Raw genomic sequence first — 19,532 nt, forward strand, 5'->3', positions numbered from 1 at the left:
TTTATTTTTTGTTTTTTGGCTCATCATTAGAGTTACAGGCTTTTGACATCAAAAGTTCACCCATTGAACACTTGCAAATACAATTTAAGGGTTGGTGTTCTTGGCTGGTTTGAGCTGAATTCAGAGCTGAGTCTTGAGTTACTGAAAAACAACTTAGCCAACATGCTGTGATCATACATCAGGGTGAAATGTTATCTATCAAATCATTTCAGAAACTGAGGTGAGGCCATGGAGCTGAGTAGTCAGTACAGCTAACAGTGGGTAACAAACAGCTAAAAGTTATAGTCAATAACTGCAGAGAGAACCTTCAGCTACTGGCTACCTCAGCATTAATAGCTATCTGGCCACTGGTTTTAAGCGCATGCTATCTTGTTATAGCAACATGAATTAGGTGTCACGTAAAATTCTTCACAATGTCTTGATACATGGGAACTCCATTATTATTATTATTTGTTGTTGTAGCAAAAGTGGAGGCATTTATGTCACCAATAGCACCAGTAGAGAGTAAGTCGTGACTTCTAATCTGTGGGGTTCAGAGTCCAGGCCAGTGTAGACTGGACAAACAATATGCCCCAGACATTTTTGTATTACTATTGAAAGTGTGCAATTGCACATTACGTTTAATAGTATAAAACGATTTAAGTGCTATTGGTTTCATCAGATAATAGTAAACCTTAATAGAGGAGGTGTCCGGTCTTCACATCTGTAAAAGCAGGTAAACATTGACCTGAATTACCAAGTACAAAGACCAGGCACAGCGCATGTGCTTCAGGCAGTTCCCTCCCAGGACCACAGCCTGTTAAACACTCAGTGGCTTCCTTTCTGATGTCCCTGCACTTACCTCACAGAAATTCTCCCCTAAGGTTTTCCTATATTTAACATTTTATTCCCTCTCAGAATCCATTACTTTATTTTCCCCATTCTTTCAGTTCTTATTTTATTCTCCAATGATTTGGTTTTCTCATTTTTTTTTTTTTTTTTTGAGGCTAAAATGTCTCCTACTGAAGCTACTCTTTCAATTAGGGAGAAAAGCACTCAAACCCTCTTCAAGCTTCTGCTTCTGAAACTGCTAGCAGGAAAACTCCAGTGAAAAAAGATAAGACTGGATGCAAGGAGGGAGGAAAGAAAAAGAAGTGAAAGAACAAAGAAGAAAAATAAGTGTTCATGAGGAACTAATTATTCTGGTATTTATAAAGAAGTGATTGTTTCTTTTTTTTTCTGAGAGATCAAAATATATGGATCTCATTAATCACAGACATTTGGATCACGCTGTCCTGCATGAGCCCCACACAATCCTGCCTGCGGAGGAGACAGCATTAGCTCACTTTTACAAATGAGGTAAACTGGGAGACTCAGGGCACTGGTGAGGAGCACATGAGGTGGCACAGCCAATAACTTGGATCCAGGCTTTTGGTATCAAATGCTGTGCTTTTCCACCTTGCCTCAAGGTGGGCTTGAGGAGAAAGAAGCACCTAGAACATCTCTGCCTACATATTCCAAACCAATGGAGAAACACACTGAGAAGTCACATGAAGGATGACAGCATCGGTTTTGTCACTGGTAATAAATAGTATCTATTCCAGGCTCTTCTTTCAATGGCAGGCTGCTGGCAGAGGGGAGACTGCATCCTGGGGCACCCCTTGCCAGTCACCTGGCAGAGGGGAGACTGCATCCTGGGGCACCCCTTGCCGGAGTCCAGGAGCTCACGTGCTCAGGAAGTCTCCCAGGCTGACCAGTCAGCCTGATCTCTTCTTCCCTCGCATGAAGAGCCAGTGAGAGGGAGAAGGGGGCCGATGTATGTTTCCAACTCACATTCTTTCGCTGACGCAAGAGGACTCAGCAACAGGTTCCTCCCAGATAGTCCATGTTACTATTTTGTGTGTTTATTTGTTTTAATTAAATCCTTCTTCCAGCTAACCAGGTGGCAGGATTCCAGTCACCTGATTTGCCCCTCCCCTGACAGAGGAGACAAGATGGCCCCAGTAAGCAGCCCAGGCCTTGGCTTCTTCCCCTTTTGCATAAAAGGTGGAAAACTCAGGGTGTGAAATGTCAAAGGGAAGATGAGGACTGTAGCTCCAGACCTATTGTAGCTTTAGAGAGCTGGAGTCATCAGCACAGTTGACTCTCTTCCTTTTATCAGCCACAGAAGTACTCACGTTTCAAATGACAAATCTCAGGCTTCCAAGGGCAGTCAGTTCAGCTTTCCTGCCTGTTCTTAGGGAAGTCTGAGAGGAATTACGTGTTTCCTTTCCAGCCCCCAGGGTTATGACCACTTCTGAGCCATGTCTTCACTGAGTTATAAGAGTTCTTTAATAAGAAATGTCTGATAAGTTAAATCAATAGTCTGTTCGTGAAGATGATGGCTTCCAGGTGCAGAAATCCCCAAATTCTGAGCTTCATGAAATGGAACTAGAACTGTCTGAAGCCTTCCATTGTTTTTTGCTCTACCAGTCAGGAACACTGTCCCTTCCCAACCTCACTTTGCAGGTTCAATGTCAGCCTCATCAGTATCACTGCCAGCTTCCTCACTTTCTTCTGCCACTGTTTCTTGGGTCAGTCCGATCAGACTTCAACCACTGAATAGACAGCCTATATGTCTGTCCCTATTTTTGAAGTTCACAGCTTTTGGCGTGATACAGTTGTTCTTTCTGCTACCGTTCCATGCCCCAAACAGTGGTTTTTGCAAATCATCGGATTCAGGATGATGTCTCTTTTCATGTTTACTATAGCACTGGTGACTCACAAGAAAAGTCCTCTAAGAACATGCCTAGAAAAACCTGAGACCCACTTCTCAGAATGACCTGTAAAATGCAAACACAAATGTACAGCTTATAAAAACAAGTTTAGCAATAAAAAATATATAGTCTCCTGATACATAGCATCTTGGAAACTCTCAAACCCCTGCCTCCATCTCACTGTAAAGCTTTTATCAATTATATTATTCTTATTTATGACTACAGTAAAATGCAGTATGGTTTTTATGAAATTCTGTAAATGTGCTGCTGGATAGGAAGGTCTCAGGCTTTGTGCTTTGTTCTGTGTCCATTACATAGATGATAGGCTTGGAAATGAAGGTCCCAAGGTTTTAGTCATGATTATTGCAGAATATGACTAGGTTAACACCACAATCTATTCAGTAAGCCATTCAGGATATAAGGGGGCATGCTCTGGGCCTTAATCATCTTCATAATCTGATTAAACCCAGTAGCAGCTTAAAGCTACAAGGCCTTCTTTGGGCCCAAATATATATTTTAGAGTCAGAAACTAGTATTTTCAAGAATGGCAGTGCTGTGATTGAATCACACCGAAGGCGACTGTCTCAGATCTAGCCATGTCCTGAACCTGCTGTGTACACATTGGAGCTCAGTGGACTCCCTCCTCAAAAGTCTTCCTTAGCTCCATCTCTCTTCTGTGGAACACACTCATAGCTCTGTAACCAGGAGGGAATACAGTATAGAGCCTGCTTCCTGCATTTCTGAGACAGTCATGTTGTTTCTCTTTGACTTAAAATGACATCTGAAGAAATTTAACAGTTCTATTGGTAGTAATGTGAAATAGTATATGCTTTATGAAGAAGTCTGGATGAAACATGACAGGCTGAATTGAACCCATTGTGAGAAGATATCCTTCATAATTCCCAGGGTGTTTTCCCCTTCCGTTTTCTATCTTCTTATGCCATTCTCAAATCTATTTTTCATTATTTCCTCCCAACCTAATCCCAAGTTTCACTGTTGTTTGTTTATATGTTGCTTTTCTACTGTCATTTAACTTAAAAGTTATTGAATTCTGACTGTATTTTAACCTCATGCTAGTTGCTGATTATCAAGCCCCTGATTTGAAATAGACACAGTTTTGGCCGGGCACGATGGCTCACACCTATAATCCCAGCACTTTGGGAGGCCAAGGCGGGTGGATCATGAGGTAAAGAGATCGAGACCATCCTGGTCAACAAGGTGAAACCCCGTCTCTACTAAAAATACAAAAATTAGCTGGGCATGGTGGTGCGTGCCTGTAATCCCAGCTTCTCAGGAGGCTGAGGCAGGAGAATTGCTTGAACCCAGGAGGCAGAGGTTGCAGTGAGCCGAGATTGTGCCATTGCACTCGAGTCTGGGTAACAATACCGAAACTCCGTCTCAAAAAAAAAAAAAAAGAAATAGACACTGCTCTCACGGAGCTTGCGATCTGAAGAGACTGTGTATGCATGCATATTTTCTAGCCGCAATAGACATGGGGATATATCACATTTTTATTTTTACAGAGTATAGTAGGCAGAATTCTAAAATGAACCTGTAGTCCATCCTCCCACCCCCTTACTCACCCTGTAAAATCTCCCCACCTTGAGTGTGGGAGGCACCAGTGAGTGTCAGGAGATATCACCCCTGGACTAGATTACTAATCAATTGTCTTTAATCAAAAAAGGAGATTAACCTGGGTAGGCCTCACCTAATCAGGTCAACCCTGTTAGAGGGAAGGTAACAGAGACACCTTCTGCTGGCCTGGAAGCAGCCTATGGGAAAGGATCACATGTCTAGAACTGAAGCCAGAATGGAGGAACAGCCAGCAAGAAAACAGGACCTCAGCCTTGCAGGTGCAAGAAACAATTCTGCCAGCAGCCAGAAAAAGCTTGCGAGTGGATCCCTCCTTACTTCCAAGTCTCTAGATGAGGATGTGGCCAGCTCACACATTGACTTTAGCCTTGTGAGATTCTGAGCAGACCACCCAGCCTGAATGTAAAGACTCCTAATCCATGAAAACTATGAGATAATAAAGTTCTGTTACTTTAGGATGTTAAGTTGGTAATAATTTGTTTTGCAACAATATAAAGCTCACACATGGAGTTTAGACCGAATGCAAGAGAATCAGAAAGGAGGAAATGCGTCATTCTGAGAAGTGTCAGGATGTCATAGAGAGGAAGGTATTATCTGAGGTAAGGCTTAATAGAAGAGTAGACATTTTTCAGACAAAGAGAAGAGATATTTATGGCTGCGATGTCATCCACAATATGTTTGTAGAACTCATGCACTGACATAACTAAAGGGTAGGCATTTTAATCTGTTCCTGCTGTTATAACGAAGTATCTTAGACTGAGTATCTTATAAATAATGGAAATTCATTTCTCATAGTTCTGGAAAAGCTGGGAAGTCCAAGGTCAAGGTGTCAGCAGGTTAGTGTCTGGTGAGTATCTAGTCTCTGCTTCCAAAGTAGCGCCTTGTTGCTGTGTCCTCCAGAGGGGCCAAGGCTGTGTCCTCACGTGGTGTAAGGGATGCAGGGGCAAAAAAGGGCCAAGTTGCTTTCTGAAGGCTCTTCTGGAGCCCTCATGAACTAATCACATCCCCAAAGACTCATTCTTTAATACCATCATTTTGGTGATTATGATTGAATAGATACATTAGAGAGACACATATGTTCAAACCATAGCACTAGGGTACCTATACTTATGTTTCTTTTTCCTTAAGACAAGAATTTCAAAATTGTATTTATGAACTTTTCCATGGGTAAGGAAGTGAAGGTAGCCTTTGTTAGTTTCCCAGATCATTAATGGCCCCCACTTATGTTGATGTCCCACATTTTCTGTAGCCCCTTTTTCAACATTAGTCTAATGTTGATGCATTTTTAAATTAGAAATAAATTATAAATGCACACAGGAAAAAGTTGAATGGACTTTTTTGCCTTGTCTTATAACATCTTCTTTTCTTTCTGACTGCTCACATTCTGGTACGGCTAATACGTTGCTTCAAACTCATAACCTAACCATCTAATGTCACGTACTGTCTTGTGAAATACAATGTCTTTATCAAAGAGTAGTTAGTAACCCGACTGCGATCCAGCTTCATTTTGCCCTGCACTTTCTCCAAGGGTGCTAAGCAAGTACATGATCCTCCTTCATTTTATTGCACGATCTGGGTCCTCGTGCATCATGCTGTCAGCTACGACTGCAGGACTCACTGTACAATTCCCCCAAGTGTGTTAAAGCCCAAATCCAATAGTGTTAAGGACCTCCAGTTCCCTACATCTTCCGTCGTCCACTTTTAGACAGTCAATAGCTTTGCCTTCTTCTATTGTCCCAGTGTTGTTCCAAAATTGCTCTGAAACCTTCTGCCAAGCTTACAGTACTTAATCATCAGCGAATTCTTCATAAATGTCAGTGGGAGACGCCTCAGTTCTAAGAGCTTTCCTTTATCTCCATAGCCTTTATTAGGCTTCCTACCCCTCAAGCACTGATTTTTGCCCCTTACAACCTCAATTTCTTCTTCCTAACAGCATCTCGGTCAGAACAGGGGTGGGCTTCCCCATTTCTTCTTTGCTCCTGATGTCTGTCTTCTCCTTGGGGAAGCCCATTCTTATCATTCACACTAACCCTTGACTTTTCACACAATTAACACACTTTTTTTAGGGAGCTGATACAATCACTGTCAAAAGTCCCTTTGCCATAATTCTTTTCTGGTAAAACAGTCCGCATTTTTTTATTGTTTTCTCTCTGAAATAGTCTTCTCCACCGAGTATCATTCCAGCTAGGCCAACTGAGCTCTATTCGTCAGTGTTTTATTCATGGCATGCGGAATAGATGAGGAATGTAAGATATTTTGGCTCCAAATATGATTTTTCACCTTGTTTTAGGCAATTGTGAGGTCACAGAAAATGCTAGTGAGAGTTTATTCTACAACTTGCCATTAAGGGATGCCCTCAGAGCAGTTCTCTTTGTGGTTTCCCAGAATGCGTTAAGCTTAAGGTGAAGATAATCTGCCTCAGCATTCAATGTGAGTGTATCATTGACGCTCTGAATGCCTCTGTAGGCTCTTCCCTCCTAGATGTGTGTGTCTTTCAGAACAGACTTGGATTTCAGAACGGCTAGAGAACCTCAGGCTGCTGGAGAAATCCTATAATGTCTCAGGAGAAACAGTGCACAGGCTCCCTTCCCCTTCCTCTTTCTCTCCTTTCCCTGCAGTGGCTTCCCTAGGCTCAGCAAATGCACATCTCTCTGGAAGTTTTGTTTTTATGGGAGTTGGAAATGAGCGCTCCAAAGGTGAATAGTTGCACGGTTTACAGTCAGTATCCCATTGCTTCTATTCCAATATCCCTAGATCATAGTAGGTCAGCACAGGGTTCCTCCAGGGGAATGCTGCGCTTCCAGCTAATCCACAATTTACAAAACAATCACCTGTGTTTTAAAAAATACATATTCAAAAAATATTCAGAAAAACTGATGCCTGACTTTCAAAAATGTTAGATTTGGAGCATCATGACTCATCTGTAGTTGGTCCCTTTATTTAGTTTACTTGGTTTAGTTTAATTATTAGTTCACTCAGTTTAGTTTAATAACTAATAATTTCTACTTATTCATTCACTTGGTTTTACTTTTTGCTGTGCATGGCACCTGCTTCACAAGGAAAAAGATAATGTGTCTCTTCCTGGAAGTGAGCTTCTCTGCCAGGCAAAGATGAGATGACATTTTGGATGATTTTTAGACAGCAGAGATCAACATGACTAAAAATTTGTTATTTTAGTTATTCTTACTTAATAAATCCCCAAAGAAAAACATTAGTCCCTGCATTTCTCTCTTCCCTCTGTTGACACCACTTGTAGGTAGTCATTTAGGGAATATCTCTTCCAGATACTAGTTTTGATAATTTCTTCCATCCAAAAAGAGTAGTTGTTAAGCAACTCTTGGTATATGGTACATCCTGTACTCTGTCTGACTTAGGAACAGCATGAAAAGCATTGCATATACTTTGGTCTACTCATTCTAGGAGCTTTTAATTCAAGATGTAGAGTAATGTAAGGAACTCAGTCAACATGATGTCTATGGCTAAATGAATGCTTCTGTGCTAAAACACAGTGGTAATGTGAAATTAATGTGGAGCCGGTGCAAGTTGTGAGAGGAGCGATGCATAATAAGTGACTATTTGGGATAGTGCATTTATTAGGGCAGACTAAGTGCTTTGACAAAGACGACCCACACTGCTCATTGTGCTTCCAGCATCCACAGGCCAGGAAAGTCACCAGAAGTTCTTTCCTGGAACAACAGTGGGGCCTGCTTTATTTCTCTGCATTTATCTCTGGCCCCTGTGTCTCTCTCTGTCAAGGTGATGCTGAGTACCTTGAAGCTATCTGGAATAATAATTCTGAGTGGAAGCCCCACTCTTGATCAGGTTCAAGCTACAAAGTTGTGTCATTCACCTAATTGAGAAGTTTTAGTAGACATTTGTGGCTCAAAGGCTTTTAAAATCTTATTTCACATTGTTTGTCCTCCAGAAGCTGTTTCCAACCTGTACGACTCCAAATTTCTGATACTTTAATTCTGTTTCTTTTTGTGTGCAAACCAGTGAATTCTATCTTGAACTCATCTTTCTCGAAATACCTTGCCAAACACAGTGAGGGAAGAGCAACATATGCTAGCATTCTGGCTCTTTCCTGCTACTTCCCTGAGATGCACAGGCTCAGTAGGCACTTGGTCTGCCTTCCACGTTAACAAGGGTGACAGTTTTACCAAATGTTTCACTACAGCAGAGGAGCAATTTCCAGCTTGCTAGGTCTGTTTCCTCAGTGTCTACCACAAAACTGCTAAGCTGGTGTCAGATATTTTAGACATCTTGGTTTTTTTTCTTCTTTTTTTTTTTTCTTTTTGGCAGCATCTACTTCAAGGCTTTGACTTCTGTATTAGGGTAACATTTAGCTGGTGCAACCAACAAATTCCAACACTGAACGGCACAACAAAATAAAGGTTTATTTTTTTCTGTACGTAAATCCCAGTGCAAGTGTTCCTGGAGCAAGAAAAGATAGCTTTCCTCCACATGGTGTCACAGAGATCCAGGTTTCTTCTGTCTTGTGACTCCACTATGCACTAGGGCCTTTGAGTCCTCAGCATCCCACCAGCTGAAGAAGGAAAAGTAGGAGGCTTTTGTGGACCGGTCTTGAAGGTGGTACATAATACTTCTGTTCATTCCTATTTTGGTAGAACTTGGTAAACACTATACCTATATGTAAGACACTGGTGAAGGGGTCTCTGGGCAGCCACTTCTCAGCAACAACTGTGCATGTACTATAAAAGGTTGAATCCTGAAGTTTGGGTGGCAGAAAGCTGCTCCTGCCATACATGGAAAAGGTTTTGGAAGAAATTACTCATTTCTATTATTGAGGGAAGTATTTCGTGTATTTATGTATATTGCCTATAACATCTCCACCACTGCCCACCACTCTCTTGGCAGAGTGCCTTTCTTTATAGGCCTGAGCTAGACAACCTGGTTGGGGAAGAGTTAATGTTAAGGAGAAATACTAGACTCAATAAAGAAAGTGCATACACTCACACACATGCACATACCCATACACATATATCTTTTTTTTTAAATTATACTTTAAGTTCTGGGGTACATGTGTAGATCTTGCAGGACAGTTACATAGGTATACACGTGCCATGGTGGTTTGCTGCCTCCATCCCCCACCCCGCCCCGTCACCTACATTAGGGATTTCTCCTAATGTTACCCTCCCCAACATCCACATGCCCTGCTATCCCTCCCCTACCCCCCGCCCCCTAACAGACCCCAGTGTGTGATGTTACCCTCCCTGTGTCCATGTGTTCTCATTTTTCAACACCCACTTATGAGTGAGATCACGCAGTGTTTGGTTTTCTGTTCTTGTGTCAGTTTGCTGAGAATGATGGTTTCCAGCTTTATTCATGTCCCTGCAAAGGACAAGAACTCATCCTTTTTATGGCTACACAGTATTCCCTGGCCCCCACACATATATCTTAAATGCAGATCTTTATTGTGGACATATGATCCCAATTATATTCATTTTTATTATATAAGGGATATTTTTAAAGTTGTGAGATATATAAATCATGTGCTTCTCTCCCAGTTTTTTTGACTATATCCCCCTACTTCCCACCCCATGCAATCCTAATGTGAGTCTTCCCGGAAACACGCAGTGCCAGATGCTTCCCTAATGCTATCATTCTAAGCATGAATTTGAAGCGGATACCTGTTCTGCACAGCATGCTTTCTTATTCTGTGTTCTTGCCTCAGAAAATGGTGTAACAAAGCTCCAAACCCCAAAATTTTTACCCTCATTTTTTCAAAAATGACTTCCAAAAATGTTGTTAGTAATACTGCAAGTTCCCTCTAATTTTCTTGCAAATTGGCATACTCAGATATTATAGTTGCTACCGAGTTTCTGGTGGCTTCAGAAACTTTTGCATTCATTAGTGTAATGACAGGGTGTTTCTATGGCTTATGATCGTCAACGCTTCAGCGTACATTTCCATTAATAGAAACACTGTAGATTTTACATTAATCATAATGGGAATTGAGAATTGCCTAACAGAGTTGTTACCTATGAGCAAAAATGTTTGACCTAATTATGCTTGCATGGTGAGGGACAATATATTGAATTATGATACATAGATCATTGGTGGATTTCAGGGAAGGAAAGGAACTATCCCAAGGGAATAAGCCAGAAGTGTGAAAGTGTTAACAACTTGAAAACTGATAATACTGTCATTACATCAACTGTCACAGCTCAGAAGTTTAACCCCATTCAATACGGAGGATGAAAAGGTAAACCTGAAATGTTCAATAATGTTAAGCACCTGTCATTCAAATGCCAATATCCAGATGGGTGTGTTGAGAAGAAACATGCAACCTCTACACATGTAGCTGAAACCTGTGGTGAGAGTTGGTGACTGGTTTTCCAAAAGGTTAAACTGAAGCTAATGCCACAGGCCCCCTCATGTGAATGATTTGCCAAAAGATAAGCTTCCAATCTTAATTCAAAAGCCATCAACTACATTCTTTGAAAGTTGTTTAAGATTCTATTTGGTGTTGATAAAGTTGAATTCGAAATTTAAAGGTGATTAATCAGATTTAATTCCAAATTAAACCCCTTTTCCAACATATTTAACCATTCAAAGCCTGATAACGTTTGTTCCTTATTATGAGTTGAACAGAAGGCAATTACAAAAGAGAAGAAAGACCAATCACTTTAGTTGTAGTCAGGAATTCTGCTTCTACCACAAATTACAAGTTTCTCTGATTCTATTTCATTTATAAAATAAAGAATTTAAACACAAAACTAGCTCTAGCATGCAGTGATGGTAAAATTCACATAGAGTATAGGAACTTTAGTCTCATTATATCTTCCTCTTCAATATTGACCGTCTTTCCCATTTTCCCAAAACTGGTGATGACTGCGGTTCAATTTTCCAGTTAACTATTGTAGTATGGAGAACTCTAAGATGCTTTCCAAGATCTTCACCCTCCAATGTACACACTGGTATATTACTTGATCTTTGAGTGAAAGCCAAACCTGTGAATATGATGGGATGGTCTAGCATCACTCCCTGGGTTAGGTGACACTACACGGCAAATGTTGGGATAGTCAGTCACCCCTGTGATTACATCACATTTTATAAGTTTTCATCATAGTAAACTGGGGAGCAGGAGGAAGTCAGTGAGACAAAGTCCTACTGGCCAGGAAGGAAGCAAACAGCACTGTGATGGACGGCCAGTGGGGGCTCTTTGGCCAACAACCACATCACAGTAAGCATCTAGGAACTGCGAGTGGCCCCAGCTGATAGCTCATAAGATCACAAGGACCTCCGTTCCATCAGCACAGGAAATGAATTCTGCCCACACAAATGTGCCTGGAAGAGGACTCAAAACCTCAGGTGATAATCTCAGCCCTGGCTGACACCATGATTTCAGCTTGGGCAGATTCAGAGCAGAGAACTTATGGAATTATGACCCATAATAACCATGAGATAATAAATGTGTACTGTTTTAAACTGCCTAGTCAGTGATAATTCATTATGCAGCTATAGAAAACTAATCCAACTATATGCAAAATTTCCAACCAATATTCAACTCATTCTTATATTTCATTGTCTCTTTATTAGTTCTTGCAAAAAAATTATTTTAAGGTATTAATTTAATTAAATTAATAAAACTATTAATTAATTAATAATAAAATAAAATTAATTAAAGTATGAATCAATACTTAGGTTGATTACAGGTGAATGAATTTTTTAAAAATCTGGTATTTATATGCAATGGAATACTACTTAGCCTTGAAAAATAAAGAAATTGTCTTATTTGTAACAACGTGGATGGAATCAGAGAAATTATGCTAAGTGAAATAAGATAAATCAGGCACAGAAACACAAAATACTAAATATTGTTTTAAATACAAGCAATATGATAGATGGTGTCCTAGCAACCAATGGTGTAACATAGTCTCTGCCCTTCATGTTTGGCAGACTAGTAAGGAAAATAGTTATGTAAACAAAAGGTCAAGAAAGTAACACATGTGCTCTAAGAGGAGCTTCTACCTGCAATAGCCAGGGTACAACGAGGAAGTCAGTCTACCTGTGGGACAGGAGAGAAACAAGAAAAGATTCTATTATAAACTGCAACTCATACCAAGGGTTGAGAGAGGAGCAGATGTTCTTTGGGTAGAAAAGGAATAGAAGAACATTCTGAAAAAAGAAGCTATAGGACTAATTACACAGAGATGTTTTTCTAGGAACTGTAAGTGGGTAAGAATGGTGAAAAGGATAGGAGTGCAGTGGAGGGGGTGTAGAGAAAGATGGGTCTAGAGGTGCCTGAGATTAGGAAGATATACCTTAGAGAAGTGCTCCTCCAAGTGTGGTCCAAGGGGGAACAGCATGGGTGTCACCAGGGAAAGTGTTGGATGTGCAGAATCTCAGCCCCACCCACACACCCATATGAGAATCTATGCCTTCACCACATCCCCCGGGGTGCTCACAGGCACTTTCATTGGTTACAGAGTCTTAAGTCTAGTGAACCTGGTTGTTGTCTTTTGGAGAAAGGGAAGATATTGAAATCGTTTAAATTGGATAACGACATAGCCAAATCTGTCTTTTAGAAATAGCACTGGAATAAGGGGAGAAGACGGATTCCTAAGGCACACAACAGGAAGCAGAGAAACCAGTTAGAAACTGATTCTAACGTCCAGACAAGAGAGCCATGCAGGGACAGCAGGCAGAGTGCATAAGGAAGTCAGGTCTTCATGGGGCAGATCATCCAGAGTGTGAATGACAGATGAGATGACCTCACCAAGGGACAACGGCTTGTTTAAGAAGCATCTCAGCTGTCTGCTTGAGGCTATGGGATAAGGCAGGCTCAAATGTAGGAAATAAAGGAGAAATGAGGAGTTTTATTTTTGACATGTTGAGTTTGAGATACCTGTGGGACTGAGATAAGATATTTAGGAAGAAGTGGGTGTATGGGTCTGAGATCACTAGGAGAATCCGGGTCATTAATTCAAATACCAGGGACTTCCAGCGTTTACTAGAAGACATGAGAGTGAATGAATGATCCCAAGCTGCTAATTTCTACTGAATGTTCTCTTCTAATATTCTTGACACTTCTACACTCAAAATTTCCACTGGCACTTGATTTTCCCTTTTCCACTTTATTAAAAGAATATTATGAAAACACAAAAATATGTCCAACGTTAAAAAGTTTGAAGTAGACTAAGTACACAAAGCAGCTTTTGGAATCTAATGTGAGAGGATCCTTATGGTTTCCAGGTGGAAAGTGATGCTGTAATGGAGGAAAATCCACGCACCCATTAAGTTTCATATACCTTCTCCTTCATGGTTAAATACAAAGAAAGAACTAATAACCATGAGGAACTTGTGAAAAGATTTGCTGGAATCTGTGTTGTACTTACAAGATGAATACCATTATACCTAAGATGTAAGGGAGGAAACACAATTTTAAAAAAAGTATACTACAGAAACCAGAAGACAACTTTAAAAAGTATCTTGTATATAATTTCCATAAAGGCAAAAAAATCACTAACTATGAAAAAGAGATAAAATAGAAAATGATGTAACTGTAGACCAATTTAAAAAGAGAGCTCTATTATATCAAGAAATATTTCAGGAAACCATAAATGCAAGAGAAGGAGCATAAGACAGAAATAGCAATCTAAAATTTAATCAGTGATGCAGAGAACACATTTGAGAATTTTTTTTCAAAATTAAAAGATAAAGAACAAAGAAGTAAAGAAAAAACATAATGCAGAAAGCATAAGAGCTTTGATCTCAGGCGAATTTATGTCCATAAAAACACATCATACTGAATAGGAGTAATATTCAGATAATAAATATTTCCTCAGTTGAATAAACATTTTAATTTACATATAGAAAACATTCAGTAAACACCAGGTGAAATAAATGAAAAAAAGAATATACTGACCTATGAGCTCAATATACATATGTTATATATTAAGTTGTTGTTAAATGTGTGCCACCATAGCAAATACTGAGTAATACACTGTTGAATTAATTAATAAAGTATAGCATAAAATAAACATCTAAAAGTTAATAATGAGGTTTCCAGAATTTTGCTTCTGGTAATAAGAGATTAGTACCAAAATTTCCTTCAGCTGTAAACAACTAGAAAATGGCACAAAATATATAAATCATTGCTTTTCAGATATTGGATGACAGTCAATGAAGACTGTGATCCTTGAGAAAATAAAACAGATGAGGCGAAGCCCACATGGTCCACTCTGCACTCTGCCTAGAAGCAGTCTCTGGAAGCTCATCAGTCTTGCTGAGTTAAATAGAAATCAGCATTCAGTGAGGCTGAGGAGACTGTGGAAGGAGGTGTAAAGAACTACAGACTTTATTGGTGAACATGAAGAGACACTAGCATAGGATAAACCTGCACACAGCATGATGGATGAATCCTAGAATTTATTAATGGTTCATTTGAGTTCTGACCAGCAGCAGTGGAGAGATTGTATTGAATAAGTGGGACATTTCGTGAAGACAATAGAAGGATTATAATACAGAGAAAGGTTTAATATTTGAAAAGATCAGCAAGATTAATAAATACCAAGAAGGCTGCTTAATAAAATACAGAAGAGATGACAATTAGCAAAACAGAGATGAAAGAAAAGCTGTCACTACCACTTCTACAGACATTAAAAGGATAATAAGGTTGTATAATAAAAACTGTATGTCAATAAATGTCACAACTTAGATGTAATAAAAAAAATTCCTCCAAAACCAAAAATTACCAAAATTGTCATAAGAATAAATAGAATACATATATAATGTTCCCACAAAAAACAACTCTAGGTCTGCATGACTTCACTGGGTAATTATATAAAATACTTAAGGAGGACATTATAACAAATCTATAGAAATAATTTCAGAAAATAGAGAAAAAAGAAATACTTCCTAGTTAGTTTTGTAAGGCCATTACTACATGTATATCAAAATCAAAAAAATTACAAGGAAAAAACTCTGTTAGTCAAAGTTAAATATAAACATAGACACAACAGTCCTTGACAATGTTTTAGACAATTAAATCTAGAAATATATGGACAGGATAGTTTATGACAAGTATATTTTATCCTAGGAATGCAAGGTTGGTTTAACACTTAGAAAGCAATTGATATAACTGTATATTAATAAAATGAAGGGGACAAAAATCAATAGAAGTGGAAAAAGCATTTAATAAATTCAGCATTCCTTTATGATACAAACTCTCAGCAAACTAAGTAAAGAAAGTAATTTTATCAACCTGTTAATTGCAATCTACACCAAACCCATAGCTATTATCATACTTTGTAGGGGAAGGAATGGACACTTTCCCTCTAAGACTAAGAACAAAAAAAGAATGTTTGCTCTCACTACCGCTACCTGTTAGTGAGCTAGAGCTCCTAGCTATTGCAGTAATGTAAGAAAATGAATAAAATGTATCCAGATTGGAAAGAAAAATGTTAAATTCCATGAATTCATGATGGCATGATTGTGTACATAGAAAATCCAAAGAAAGCTGTATAATTACAAATATTAATAGGTGAATTTAACAAGGTTGTATGATTACAATACCAATATATAGAAATTTAGTTCATTTCTGTATATTAGCAATCAATTGGAAAATTTAATTAAAATCCTATTTATAGGACCATCAAAAAACATAAAATATTTAGAAATAAATTTTTAAAGCTATGTATAAGACTGTTCACTTGAAACTACAACACATTGCTGAGGAAATGTAAAGAAAATCTCAATAAAAGAGACAATGTGCCATATTCTTGTGCTGGAAGATGAAAGTCTTAAGGTGTCAGTGCTTCCCAAATTATACATATGTTCAACAAAATTCTAGTCAAAATCTCCGCATATTGTTGGGGAGAAATTGATAGTCTAATTCAAAATAGCCATACATATATGTTCCACTAATTTTCAGCAAAGAGGTCATGATAATTAAGTGAGGAAAAAGATTGTCTTTTCAATGTATGGTACTCAAAAAACTTAATATTCATATGGAAAAGAATAAACATCCATTCTTAGCTCATGTCATACACAAACACTTGACTCAAAATGCACCACAGTTCATAGAAGAGTAATAATTACACAACTTCTAGGAAAAAAGTTTAGGAGACAATCTGTGTTGGTCTTGAGTAGGTAAAATTTCTTAGACCTGAGACAAAAACCTAAGCAATTAAGTCTCATAAAAACTGAAATCTTTCACTCTGTGGATATATAAAGAAAACGACAAGGTAAGATACAAAATGGAAGAAAATGTTCTCAATGCCTGTATTTGACAAATGCCCCGTATGCATAAACTATAAAACAATCTTAACAATTTAATCCTGAGAAGATAAATGATCCAATTAAAAAAATAAGTAAACTGTTTAAACAGATATTTCACCAAAGGCCTATGAGAAAGACCAATAATCACATGGAAAGAGGCTCAACATCAAGCAAGTCATCAAGAAAATGCAAATTGAACACAGTGGATGCCTCTTCCCACCTTCTAGAATAAATAAAAACTTAAAAGACTGAAAAAGAAAGTGTTAAGGAGGATGTGGGAACAAGTAGAATCATCATATATTGCTGGTAGGAATGTTAAAATATACAACCATTTTGGAAAATATTTTGGTGGTTTCTTCTAAAAATTAACCATATACTAACATATGACCTAGTCATCTCTATGTATTTATATAAGATTAACAAAAATGTTCATAGCAGTTTCATTTATGATAGCCGAAACTAGTACTAATTCAAATGCTCATCAGAAAATGAATAAATTAAAATTTATATTAGATTCATATAGTGACATTCCATTGAGTAATGAAAAGAAACTTTGATACACAAAACAAAAGGAATAAACCCAAAAAAAACATTATGTTGAGCCAAAAAACCAGATCTGAAAAAGAACATCTATGATTCTAGTCATATATAGTTCTGAAACAGGCGAAACAAAACTGTAGCAAGGAAAGCAAAGGCACGTTGGCTGAAATACACTGGAAAGGGACAGGTGTTGGAATGTTCAGCAGTGGTGATTACAGTAGTCATGACACACAGACACATACACTCACATATGTGTAATTGTACTGAACGCTTTCAAACTGCACACTTTAAGTGGTTGCATTTTATCACATGCAAAATATACCTCAATAAAGTTGGTTAGAGAGTTTACAAATCATTCTAAATTTATCTTTCTGGTTTTTTCCATATGTTACAAATTATTTCTCCAAATGCCTGTATTAATATTTTCATTAGTGATAACCTTATAAAAATTATTTTTATGTATTTTTATTTCTCACATCATAGAACCTGTGTAAGCACTCCTTGCAAGCAACTTAATCAACTCTACCTGATATAATGATAATCTATAAAAACTACAGTTTTCAAAATTTTTCTTACTCTGTGTGTGTGTGTGTACACATAATTGAGGTTTTCTTTTACTGACGTCATGCTGGACTCATCATTTTAGAAAGAAAAGAAAAAAGAAAGGAAAACCTGCAAGAGACAACTGGCCTTTGCATGTGTAATTTTTCCTGTCAATCTTGCTGGAGCTGACCTGTACACCTTCTGGCCTTGTAACAGATCTGGGTGTGGGCAGTGGCAGGTGTGAGACCAGCAAGCCAGCCACAGGCAGAGTGAGAACACCTGAGAACACCTGAGCTGTGGTAAGGCCAATGTCGGATCAGAAGCAGAAATGAAGATGCTATGAATTTTAACAAGTTAAACATAGTGCAAAATGAGACAGAGATAAAAATAGATCAGATAGGGTCTCAAAAGTGAGATTCGATTCTTACAGATGTCCAAGAAAGCTAATTCTACAACTGGGCCCTTGGCAGCTAAGGCTAACAAAGAAATGATGTAGTATTACTTAATTATCCTTTTCCACTGAAAGAAAGAGCATGCTGATTTTCTGAAAGAAAATATGTTCCTGGAACAGAACTCAAGACAGAATTTACTATGAGGACGATGAACCTTTAATAATGAGTAAATGGTGTCTTCAAGAGAATTTTTAACAAGGCAGAAACCTTGCTCAAAGACACTGTTTTTGTGCCCAAGACTGCCGAGGAAGTGACACTTAGAGACCCGATGATGATGGTTAATTTGGGACATAAGGTTATAGTATTTTGTTATCTCATAACCTAACAATACAATGCAAGTAGGACTAGGAGAGGACAGGACGTGTTTTTAAAAGGCTGATATGCCTATTAAACAGTCTTTGTCAAGTATCAGAAATATTAGGATAGCCTTTGATGAGTGCCAGGGCTCAGGCAGTTTATGATTGAATTCTCTAACAGGTACCTGTAGTGCAGGCATTCTATGTTGCTGTGATGGCCATATGCTTTAGATACCAGATGGGAAGGAAAGTGTCATTCTGCTGGAAAGTTGAGGAGACAGACAGAAGGCTATCTCACTTCAGAGCAGGTGGAGACAGCAGGGTTTCTTTCAGGGAGAGCCAGCATTTTCTTCGGGGAAGAGCTTTCTATCTTCTAAAGTATTTAAGCATGTGTTCGGTTAAGACCTCAAAGTTCTCAACAACCTCGGGGAAAAATGGCATTAGCTTGAACATTTTTAAGACAAGTCTTGTAGCTGACCACCTTATCCATCAAAAGAACTTCAGCAATCACTCTGTGGAATATCTATCTTTAGACAGACTACACTTTGATGTGTTTTGCCAAGATGACTAAACTACAAGAGTTGCCGAAAACGTCACCTGTGCATTGGGGTTATATCTGTTTTACCATGTTTAGGCTCGTGAATGCCTTACAAATTCTGCACTTGCAGATTGGATAAGAGTAATGAGGAGACGCTCAAGTTCAGATTCTTCTTTAGAATCATTACTAAAGTCAACAGAGGCTGGAGGAAAGCACTTGATTAATTCAGCTTTATTTAGTGACCCAGATGATTACTAAGCACCCTCCAAGATAAAGAAAATAAAACACAGATGCTATAATTTTTTTAAATAGTAATACCAGTCTCAGAGAGCTTGAAATATACAGACATGATTGCATGATTGATCTTTTAGCTTTATCACGCAATTTAAATATAAAAAGAGAACTAGAAAACATGTTAAAGTCAAGCTCCAATTGATAGCATTTAAATTAGAGATTGTACCTGCAGGAGGCTATTCCCATCATCAGCACTGGTTTGCAGAAGGGTTTCAAAGCACGTCTGAAGAGGCATTCTTAGAGTAGGCTCTGTTGGCTACAGGCTATTCCTGTCCATTGAGCTAAACACTAGTTT

General features: G+C 38.5%; 1 protein-coding gene and 1 long non-coding RNA gene across 18 annotated transcripts in view; both read left to right on the top strand.

The window, feature by feature from the left end:
• LOC128929101 (uncharacterized) overlaps positions 1 to 9,534 on the top strand; it is a 30,474-nt gene extending 20,940 nt beyond the window's left edge. The window contains exon 2 of the long non-coding RNA XR_008475052.2: positions 1,024 to 9,534. This is a non-coding gene — a long non-coding RNA (uncharacterized LOC128929101). The remainder of the gene's footprint in view (positions 1 to 1,023) is intronic.
• Positions 1 to 19,532, top strand: part of NTM (neurotrimin) — a 974,035-nt gene that overhangs the window by 378,459 nt on the left and 576,044 nt on the right. The gene's annotated exons all lie outside the window — the stretch shown is intronic.

Source organism: Callithrix jacchus, chromosome 10, assembly GCF_049354715.1.
Source record: "Callithrix jacchus isolate 240 chromosome 10, calJac240_pri, whole genome shotgun sequence".
Taxonomy (NCBI): Eukaryota; Metazoa; Chordata; class Mammalia; order Primates; family Cebidae; genus Callithrix; species Callithrix jacchus.